Source organism: Apostichopus japonicus, chromosome 1 (assembly GCF_037975245.1).
Source record: "Apostichopus japonicus isolate 1M-3 chromosome 1, ASM3797524v1, whole genome shotgun sequence".
Classification (NCBI taxonomy): Eukaryota; Metazoa; Echinodermata; class Holothuroidea; order Aspidochirotida; family Stichopodidae; genus Apostichopus; species Apostichopus japonicus.
In genome coordinates this window covers 10710612-10722477 of record NC_092561.1, presented here as the reverse complement: position 1 = coordinate 10722477, position 11866 = coordinate 10710612, and the positions used below count along the sequence as shown (strand labels likewise).

The window sequence follows — 11866 nt, the reverse complement described above, 5'->3', positions numbered from 1 at the left end:
GAAATGAAACAGGGACAGGTGGGGACTTGTTTCATTGCACTCATGGAACTAGAATGAAAATGGGAAGTTTGTTGGTTGTCAGTGGTGATTTGGTGGGAGTTGCTGTTCATCATTATTTTAATTGAGGGGGGATTGGTCAGTGTGTGAGAGGTGGGGGGGGGGTTAAGAGAAGACTGTGGAAGGTGTTATTCCAGTAGTTCTTGTTTTAAGTTGTTTTGTAAATAAAAATTGCTGTTCAGACAAGATCAAATGAGAAATATACAGGTTTACAGAGTCAGAAAATTTGAACATATTTTCAGCAAGGTTTGTGGTAAAGGGACATTGGTTTGATTAGTGAAATGTTGTTTTTTCTTAATTTTTCTCTTCGATGGAAACCATTTATCGATTTATTTCTCCACACACAGAGTTCTTTTACATGAAATGGCTCATGGAGACGATAACCTAGACCAGGATGTTTCTCTGGCGTTCACTCAAGAAATAGCCCGGGCGGCTGTGGCTAGCCTTCATCCACTGCAAGAAGACTTAGCCGAGTGGCTTACAAGATTATTAGGTACTTTAAGGGTAAACGATCATTCACCTCAAAGAATGGCAGAATGTTAGTCTTGATATGATATGGTCCAAGAAAATTAAAAATGTCTGTGCTAGTAATGTTTCTCTAGCTATTCCAGTTTTCCAGATAGTCAGCTTTAAAATGTGCTCAATCTTTGGAATGCTCCTTTAAGAATGTTAATCCATTGTTTGTTAAATTCGAATGACTCAACTAAACTGTATTCTTTTAACTTTAAATCAAAATCAAATAAAACTGTTAGCAAAATGATTATCCACTAGAGAGCCTGTGCAAGAGAATGTGTAAAAGTAAGTTGGCCTGACGTTTCAATCCTAGCAGGATCTTCTTCAGAGGCTAATTGACAAGTAACAGTAACAGAAGGGACAAATACACACAGAATACAGGCAGGTTAAGGAGCATGGTGAACACAAAGAGACAGATGTAAAGGGATTAGAAGACAAGGGATGGAGAGAAGAAAGAAAGAAACCAACAGGGGCAGAGGAGAGGTAGGGGATAAACAGCAGAGGGACAAAGAGAGGATTAAGGGAAGGGGGTATGGAATTTATAAGAGAGCATCATTTGGATGACATTCAACACTATTTGTCATTTGTAAACACATGTGTCATTTGAGACCGTAAAGTTTTGCGTTGCATATGAGGAACTGATCTAATGGTCTGTGTATCAGACTGCAAGGTCCAGTCACTTTATCTGATGAGCCTCAACTGTTTGAAGAATCTTTTCTCAAATATTAAATTTACTTCAGAAATACCACCTAGTCCTGGACTGTTAAAAGTGGTCTGTAATGGTCTATATATAGCATATCAAAACCAATTTTGTGTCTACAGTCATCTTTTAACAAAGTTTGTAAATAATATCACTTTAGGCCTGAGTGGGTACCCGGGTACCCGACCGAGCATTCGGGTACCCGCATCGAAAACGCAGAAAACGGTTACCCGTTTTCTTGGGGAAAAATCGCGTAACTACTTCACGAGTGCTTTTATGATTTCAATAATTCTGTAGGTCTGCATGTTTTGATTAAGCAAGACACGCGAATACGGAAGATTTATTTCATGAAATAACTTTCTTGTAGTGTAGATGGTTGTTTTAATTACTTGCTATTTCAAGTGTTAGCCATTCTTAATGATTCTTCTTCGTGTGTGGATAAAATCACGCCACACCAAAAACGAAAATTTTATACCAGTGAAAACTATGCAAAATTGAACCCTGCAATCCATCACAACAGCAACAGTGTACGTAAAATAAAAACATTCCGTCTTCAAAACATAGCACATCCAAACAATTGTCAATTTCCAACTAATTGAAAGTTGTAAACAAGGCTATGCAAAGTGTGTTTTTTTTTGCAAACTGATGGTTAGGCAAGATTTTCCCATTGACTTAGTGTGGTGTTAGGCTACCATGTGGTCTAAGATAGCAGCATAGAAAGAAAGATTGGGAAGGAAATTTACGGGATGTTTAGATGGATTATAGACGGGATAACAAAACAAAAATAATCACAAGTGGCTTTTACTAAGCGTTTATTCCAAATGCCATCGTTTAGCGATGAATTGCTACACGATCACAGCCGTAATGTCTGTTTAATTCAAGTTGAGAGCTGAATTTTTTTATGAGAAATCCCTTCATGGCAACTTTTGACATGCGGGATTTGAAATCAAATTGCGGGAATCCCGCAATCCTGCAATCCCGTGGCTAATGCGCACCCTGGATCGTAGTAAAGAAACACTCAGAATAATTTTTTGAAAGGATTTTCATTATTTCATGTGCATTTGCATTATAATTAATTACACATCAAAACATGAAATTCAGTTTTCAACATCGGTTGAAAACGTATATTGAGGAGGTGTTATATAAGGTGGCATAATGGTATGCCATCATGTACATTGAACATTGTGCTCGTTCTGCGATTTTTGTACCAATATTACGTTCTGAGTTTGGGTACCTTTTACCCGACCGGGTAATGATAACGACTACATGGTTCCGATTTTTTGCTACCGGACTCAGGCCTTGTAAACATACAGCTTTTGTTGAGATGTCAGGGTAGTTGGGATTTTTAATAAATTATTGAACAGAACTGTGCTGGGAAAGCCTTATTGGGAATTTAACTGCATGACATTGTTGTTGGGATAATAACATACAGTTCTGTGAATATAACTGACTTTGATAGGATTTCAGTAGGGAACTTAATTTAAATTAAATTTAATAAGGAATTTGTATTGAAAGAAATGAACAAAACAGCTCTGGCTTGTATTGAGTAACTCACAAAATAATGACGTTAATTGTAAATACCACTATAAAAAGGAGACTTTTATGAACAGAAAAATTGGTATGGAATTATCACTGTCATTGACTAACCAGTTGTCCGTACATCATTTAAAAGTAATAGGTTAATAAAGTACCTTTCAGGCCTAGAATATGACAATTTTAGCCACTCGCTAAACAATGCAAAGTTGCGCTTAAAAATTCTACTTGGCCGAAATGAAGTTGTTACTAGTATTTTCTTGAATTACCTCACACATCAGTTAACTGTACCTGTGGCTTTTGAGAGAAGCCCAATAATATGTGCTGATAATAAACAAACAATGATACTGGTCTTATGTTAGGTATGGTAATCATAAGGATTCTTTGATTGACCATTGTTAACAGATAAACAATGATACTGGTCTTATGTTAGGTATGGCAATCATAAGGATTCTTTGATGGACCATTGTTAACAGATAAACAAACAATGATACTGGTCTTATGTTAGGTACATGGCAATCATAAGGATTCTTTGATTGACCGTTGTTAACCGATAAACAAACAATGATACTGGTCTTATGTTAGGTATGGCAATCATTAGGATTCTTTGATTGACCATTGTTAACCGATAAACAAACAATGATACTGGTCTTATGTTAGGTATGGCAATCATAAGGATTCTTTGATTGACCATTGTTAACAGATAAACAATGATACTGGTCTTATGTTAGGTATGGTAATCATAAGGATTCTTTGATTGACCGTTGTTAACCGATAAACAAACAATGATACTGGTCTTATGTTAGGTATTGCAATCATAATGATTCTTTGATTGACCATTGTTAACAGATAAACAAACAATGATACTGGTCTTATGTTAGGTATGGCAATCATAATGATTCTTTGATTGACCGTTGTTAACAGATAAACAAACAATGATACTGGTCTTATGTTAGGTATGGCAATCATAAGGATTCTTTGATTGACCATTGTTAACCGATAAACAAACAATGATACTGATCTTATGTTAGGTACATGGCAATCATAATGATTCTTTGATTGACCATTGTTAACCGATAAACAATCAATGATACTGGTCTTATGTTAGGTATGGCAATCATAAGGATTCTTTGATTGACCGTTGTTAACAGATAAACAAACAATGATACTGGTCTTATGTAAGGTATGGTAATCATAATGATTCTTTGATGGACCATTGTTAACAGATAAACAAACAATGATACTGGTCTTATGTAAGGTATGGCAATCATAAGGATTCTTTGATTGACCATTGTTAACCGATAAACAAACAATGATACTGGTCTTATGTTAGGTACATGGCAATCATAATGATTCTTTGATTGACCATTTTTAACCGATAAACAATCAATGATACTGGTCTTATGTTAGGTATGGCAATCATAAGGATTCTTTGATTGACCGTTGTTAACCGATAAACAAACAATGATACTGGTCTTATGTAAGGTATGTCAATCATAAGGATTCTTTGATTGACCGTTGTTAACAGATAAACAAACAATGATACTGGTCTTATGTAAGGTATGGCAATCATAAGGATTCTTTGATTGACCGTTGTTAACAGATAAACAAACAATGATACTGGTCTTATGTAAGGTATGGCAATCATAAGGATTCTTTGATTGACCGTTGTTAACAGATAAACAAACAATGATACTGGTCTTATGTAAGGTATGGCAATCATAAGGATTCTTTGATTGACCGTTGTTAACAGATAAACAAACAATGATACCGGTCTTATGTAAGGTATGGCAATCATAATGATTCTTTGATTGACCGTTGTTAACAGATAAACAAACAATGATACTGGTCTTATGTTAGGTATGGCAATCATAAGGATTCTTTGATTGACCATTGTTAACCGATAAACAAACAATGATACTGGTCTTATGTTAGGTATGGCAATCATAAGGATTCTTTGATTGACCGTTGTTAACAGATGAACAAACAATGATACTGGTCTTATGTTAGGTATGGCAATCATAAGGATTCTTTGATTGACCATTGTTAACCGATAAACAAACAATGATACTGGTCTTATGTTAGGTATGGCAATCATAAGGATTCTTTGATTGACCGTTGTTAACAGATAAACAAACAATGATACTGGTCTTATGTAAGGTATGGCAATCATAAGGATTCTTTGATTGACCGTTGTTAACAGATAAACAAACAATGATACTGGTCTTATGTTAGGTACATGGCAATCATAAGGATTCTTTGATTGACCGTTGTTAACAGATAAACAAACAATGATACTGGTCTTATGTAAGGTATGGCAATCATAAGGATTCTTTGATTGACCGTTGTTAACCGATAAACAAACAATGATACTGGTCTTATGTTAGGTATGGCAATCATAAGGATTCTTTGATTGACCGTTGTTAACAGATAAACAAACAATGATACTGGTCTTATGTAAGGTATGGCAATCATAAGGATTCTTTGATTGACCGTTGTTAACCGATAAACAAACAATGATACTGGTCTTATGTTAGGTATGGTAATCATAAGGATTCTTTGATTGACCGTTGTTAACAGATAAACAAACAATGATACTGGTCTTATGTTAGGTATGGCAATCATAATGATTCTTTGATTGACCATTGTTAACAGATAAACAAACAATGATACTGGTCTTATGTTAGGTTTGACAATCATAATGATTCTTTGATTGACCGTTGTTAACAGATAAACAAACAATGATACTGGTCTTATGTTAGGTATGGCAATCATAAGGATTCTTTGATGGACCATTGTTAACAGATAAACAAACAATGATACTGGTCTTATGTAAGGTATGGCAATCATAAGGATTCTTTGATTGACCATTGTTAACAGATAAACAAACAATGATACTGGTCTTATGTAAGGTATGGCAATCATAAGGATTCTTTGATGGACCATTGTTAACAGATAAACAAACAATGATACTGGTCTTATGTTAGGTATGGCAATCATAATGATTCTTTGATTGACCATTGTTAACAGATAAACAAACAATGATACTGGTCTTATGTTAGGTGGCAATCTTAATGATTCTTTGATTGACCATTGTTAACAGATAAACAAACAATGATACTGGTCTTATGTAAGGTATGGCAATCATAAGGATTCTTTGATGGACCATTGTTAACAGATAAACAAACAATGATACTGGTCTTATGTTAGGTATGGCAATCATAATGATTCTTTGATTGACCATTGTTAACAGATAAACAAACAATGATACTGGTCTTATGTTAGGTGGCAATCTTAATGATTCTTTGATTGACCATTGTTAACAGATAAACAAACAATGATACTGGTCTTATGTAAGGTATGGCAATCATAAGGATTCTTTGATGGACCATTGTTAACAGATAAACAAACAATGATACTGGTCTTATGTTAGGTTTGGCAAACATGAGGATTCTTTGATTGACCAAGGGTTAACCGATAAACAAACAATGATACTGGTCTTATGTTAGGTGGCAATCATAATGATTCTTTGATTGACCATTGTTAACCGATAAACAAACAATGATACTGGTCTTATGTTAGGTATGGTACTCATAAGGATTCTTTGATTGACCATTGTTAACCGATTAAAACCATGTGTTTATGTTCTTAATATCTATAATGGCAGAAAAATTACAGTGCCATGTTTTCTACTGACAATGTCAAAATCTACTGTCATGTAGCCAGGAAAGAGCAAAAATTTCAAGGCCTGTCCTTTTATCAACTTTTTAGAACAATATGACTCAAGACAGAGTTTTACCTTTTCAACAAAACCTGTCATGAATGTTCTGTAGTAGAAGGTCTTGTACAGAGCACAGCTGTTGATATTGAACATTCAAATGATACTGGTCTTATGTTAGGTATGGCAATCATAATGATTCTTTGATTGACCATTGTTAACAGATAAACAAACAATGATACTGGTCTTATGTTAGGTTTGACAATCATAATGATTCTTTGATTGACCATTGTTAACAGATAAACAAACAATGATACTGGTCTTATGTTAGGTATGGCAATCATAAGGATTCTTTGATGGACCATTGTTAACAGATAAACAAACAATGATACTGGTCTTATGTAAGGTATGGCAATCATAAGGATTCTTTGATTGACCATTGTTAACAGATAAACAAACAATGATACTGGTCTTATGTAAGGTATGGCAATCATAAGGATTCTTTGATTGACCATTGTTAACAGATAAACAAACAATGATACTGGTCTTATGTTAGGTATGGCAATCATAAGGATTCTTTGATGGACCATTGTTAACAGATAAACAAACAATGATACTGGTCTTATGTTAGGTATGGCAATCATAATGATTCTTTGATTGACCATTGTTAACAGATAAACAAACAATGATACTGGTCTTATGTTAGGTGGCAATCTTAATGATTCTTTGATTGACCATTGTTAACAGATAAACAAACAATGATACTGGTCTTATGTAAGGTATGGCAATCATAAGGATTCTTTGATGGACCATTGTTAACAGATAAACAAACAATGATACTGGTCTTATGTTAGGTTTGGCAAACATGAGGATTCTTTGATTGACCAAGGGTTAACCGATAAACAAACAATGATACTGGTCTTATGTTAGGTGGCAATCATAATGATTCTTTGATTGACCATTGTTAACCGATAAACAAACAATGATACTGGTCTTATGTTAGGTATGGTACTCATAAGGATTCTTTGATTGACCATTGTTAACCGATTAAAACCATGTGTTTATGTTCTTAATATCTATAATGGCAGAAAAATTACAGTGCCATGTTTTCTACTGACAATGTCAAAATCTACTGTCATGTAGCCAGGAAAGAGCAAAAATTTCAAGGCCTGTCCTTTTATCAACTTTTTAGAACAATATGACTCAAGACAGAGTTTTACCTTTTCAACAAAACCTGTCATGAATGTTCTGTAGTAGAAGGTCTTGTACAGAGCACAGCTGTTGATATTGAATATTCAGCAAAATTAATTGAAATGAAAATTCTGTGTTTCAAGTTAGAACATTTTTTCTAGCTAGCTAGTTTGTTTTGTTTTGATTTTCACAGGTGTTCGGATAACAAATGATAATTTCATCGATTCTCTCTCCAACGGTGTCCTGCTCTGTAAATTAGCACAGCTGATTCAGGGGAAGGTCGCAGAGCGTTGTGGAGCCGGAAAAAATAACAATGTAAGAATCATTCTAACATTTGTATGACTTAATTTATCAATTATCCAGCTGTGATGGTTATAATGTTTTTTTTTTTTGGTGAGGGGGTGGGGGGCAGGTGTTGCAATTAAGTGGTATGGTTAATTCTTATTTGATTCCTTGCTGGAGGCAAAAGGAATCTATGAGATTGGTAATGGAGTGTGTGTATGTGATGCCCTTGGCCTGTAAACATGATAAACTCACAAATACATAATGGATTAACTGCATTAACTTTATACTTAGTGTGTAGATCCACCTTACCTTGAGTAGGAATGCTATTGTTCTTTGTGAACTCAATGGTCATTGAAGGTCAGCAGAGTTTAAACTGTTGGGACCTTTTGAGCCCAATAACTGGAATTTTTAAGTTTTATTAACTTTTTACTCGAATCGTGTCATATTCTGTGAAGATCAATGTTCATATGCGGTCAACAGAAATCAAAGTATGAAAACCCAAATAGGTCTAAAGTAGATCAGAAATGAATACTGGTACAGTAGCTCACTTAAAGTAAATAGTGGCCATCACTTAGAAGTCGAGTTTGCAATGTTGCTTTTGAACTCATATAACATGTTGCAAGGAATCACTTCATCAATTGGCTGTCTGTGTTTTTTTTTAGGTGGTTGAGCAGGTTGTGATTACATCATTTTCATGCTTATGTGATTATTATATACTTATGTGATTACATGCTTATGTGATTACATGCTTATGTGATTGCATGCTTATGTGATTACATAGTTATGGTGTTAGTTATCTGAAAGTTTCAAATTTCAACTCATGTAGCACATGTATGTCCGTGAAACCTTTTTTTGTCAACAATGCTCAGGTTAGGTGTTTCAACGGTAGATGATCCTATAAGTTCAGACACTTTTTTATAACATACTCTAAAAAGAGCTAAAACTAAGTGGGTATATTTAATTTCACAGAGCTTATCAGGTCAATCTTAACCTAATGCATGTACCTTAATACTATATCGTGTTGACTTCACCACTATCTTGTGGGACTAATTTGAAAAATCATATTTATAAGAAATGTAAGAAAAAGTGGTAAAATGTAAGAAATGGATGCGTGTGAAGTGTGCCAAAACTTTTTCACTATACACTGTACTATGTGAATTATTGTAAAGTTCCCAAATATTATGTTTGTAACTAATTTATAGTGCCAAATAAATTTCAGAAACGGAGGCCTGCATGGACTCACTTGACCGATTTTTCCTTGGTTTCCATAAGAAACAACAGAGCAAAGTAACAGAGTAGTAAATTTGCGAGGCAGAAAATTGTAGTATGAGATCCCTAGGAACAAAAAAATGAAATGACTTGCTACTTGAGCTAAATGATCTTTACCATCAACTTTCTCTTAGTTAGATTGTAGTTTCCCAATTATGTGTGAATGCACTTGTGGCTTAACCAAAGTTACAACCTTATGTAAATAATACCTATAGGTTTAAAAATGGGTGTCGGTCTATTTATATGCCAAATTTTCAGTTTTTTTGCTTTTAAAACCTACCCAAGTATTTCACACCTACAATACCATGTTTTCTGTCACTAAATTTGACAATAAGCTTGATGTTGGTATTTGACTATTTTCATTGAAAAGTAACTCTTTTCTGAGGTTTTCAGTATGTACTTTGACAAACAATACTGCAGACTCCCATCATCTTTAGTGTTTCAGTCTTTTTTATGTTTGTGTGCTGAGATAAAGCAACAATGCAAACATGAACAGCTGTGAAAAAGCATTCTACGTCATTATCTATAAAAAAATGTGAATGTGGGTGTGAGCAAATATGAAATGCGTCACTGTTTCAACGATTGTACTATGTGACCTTTGTAACTGGCCATGATTTTTGCTGTATCTCTGCACCTGAATATATTACATGTGATGATGTTGTTGGCTCGATTACAGAAATTACCAACAAAGAAGATTCGATTCCATGAGAGAGCCCCCGCTGAGTCTTTCATCGCCAGAGATAACGTAGCAACATTCCTATCGTGGTGCAGAGAGTTTGGGCTGGCGGATACCTGCTTGTTTGAAACCGATGATCTAGGTAAGATATGCCAGGAAAGAGTTTACCAAAAAACTACTGCTCGTGGCAGTGCAGCAAACTCGGTGGACTTGCAGAAGGACACATAGAAACCGATCAAATCCTATTTGTGGTTTATATCCGGTCCAGATGGTCTTTCATTGTAGCTTCAACCAAACCTTAGACATTTTTAGTTGAAGGTTTAACTAGTACAGGCCATGAATCCCTTCAGTCAAGTGCCTTGCCCAAGGAAACAATGTTTCAAGTTTATTTTTTCCACTTTCCATATATATAAACAGTAACAGATTCAATGAGTAATTTACTCAAATTATGATGAAATAACAATAAACAAAGTACAAAATATGCTATAATGGAAGTGGAGGAACCAGAAGTAAGTAGAAACTTCTGAAAATGAACTTTAGAAAATGTAAGTATCTGGCCAGGACTCGTACTCCAACAGGTCAGACAGGACTCAAACCTTTAACCGGCATTAGATCAGAGTCCATTACATTAACCATTTGACCACAGCACTGCATGATTGTGTAACCACATGGGGACCTGTAAGGTAAGCTGTAATGATAGTTCAATGCGTTCACCTAATGGTAACTGCCCCACTGGGAGACACATACATGTGGCACACCATAGTGCACTGGGAAGGACTGTTTGAATTGTGTGTTCTTTATGGTGTGTGGGTGTGACTCGTTATCAACGGTCAGGTGTGAGAAGAGTCTTTATACAAGACTATAAACATAACATGCTGGTGTATCTTGAAACAAACACCTATTGATTGGTGGGGCTCTAACAGCCCCCATTGAATTTAACCTCTCTTATATCATCACAAATACAGAATATACTAAGTGGTGGACGAGATGAATGCTGTCTGTGTTCTCTTTCTTATTATGACACTGCACACCGTTAATGCCCTTTTAACTGTATCTACTGTTATATGTTATAGTCCTACAGAAAGGACCAAAGAATGTTTTAGTCTGTGTGTATGAATTAGCGAGGATGGGATGTAAATACGACATCGAACCTCCCGCCCTCCTGAAACTTGAGAAGGAGATTGAGAGAGAAGAGAAGAACCCAAGACCACCTTCGGGTAAAAGTAAGAAGACCATCGGAAAGCTGGATAAAGAGGTAACGTACCCGGTGGAAACATTATTCAGTAAACATTGGAGCATCTATACCTCATTTAAGGAGTGTTAGCTCAGTGGTTAACGCTGGTGCCTTTCAATCTATAAGGTCCCGAGTTTGAGTCACTCCAAGATTAATGTCTGTCGTCCAGTTACAGAGTTATTGACAATTCATTATCATGGACGTTGAATATGAATCTAAGAGACTGACTTCTGTCAGCTTGCGGCTTTGATATGCCAATGATGGCTTCTTTGCGATTCCCTGCTTGCAGGAGGATCTAAAATACATACATACATACACGCATACATACACGCATACATACATAATTATACAACACTGCATATGAGTCAACCCTACAGTCAAGGACATATTCCCTAAACAAAGACAATGTATGTTATCATTGGAAGCAAAAATATTGTTGACATTGTGTTAGTGGGCTAATTTGCCATTGTAAAGTAACTAGCCTAGGCCTGCCCCAATGTAAGGTTAACCAATTGTTATTGTCGGTCTTTGAGCAGGCTTTGTTGATTGCTCCCTTTGATGGAGATGAAAAAGGTGATGCTTTTATGGAACAATACATTTGAATGGGGGAAAGTTGGAAATGCACCAGGTTTCTAGTAATCATTAATCTGGTATTAACTAGTATTGGAAAATTGGCAACAATCAATACAT

General features: G+C 35.4%; 1 protein-coding gene and 1 long non-coding RNA gene across 2 annotated transcripts in view; one reads left to right on the top strand and one right to left on the bottom strand.

The window, feature by feature from the left end:
* Positions 1-11866, bottom strand: part of LOC139967310 (uncharacterized) — a 131630-nt gene that overhangs the window by 53821 nt on the left and 65943 nt on the right. The window lies entirely within an intron of this gene.
* On the top strand, positions 417-9956 carry LOC139967401 (uncharacterized). Its single transcript, XR_011792983.1, has 4 exons — positions 417-550; positions 884-1053; positions 7906-8027; positions 9943-9956. It is a non-coding gene; the product is annotated as an uncharacterized lncRNA (long non-coding RNA).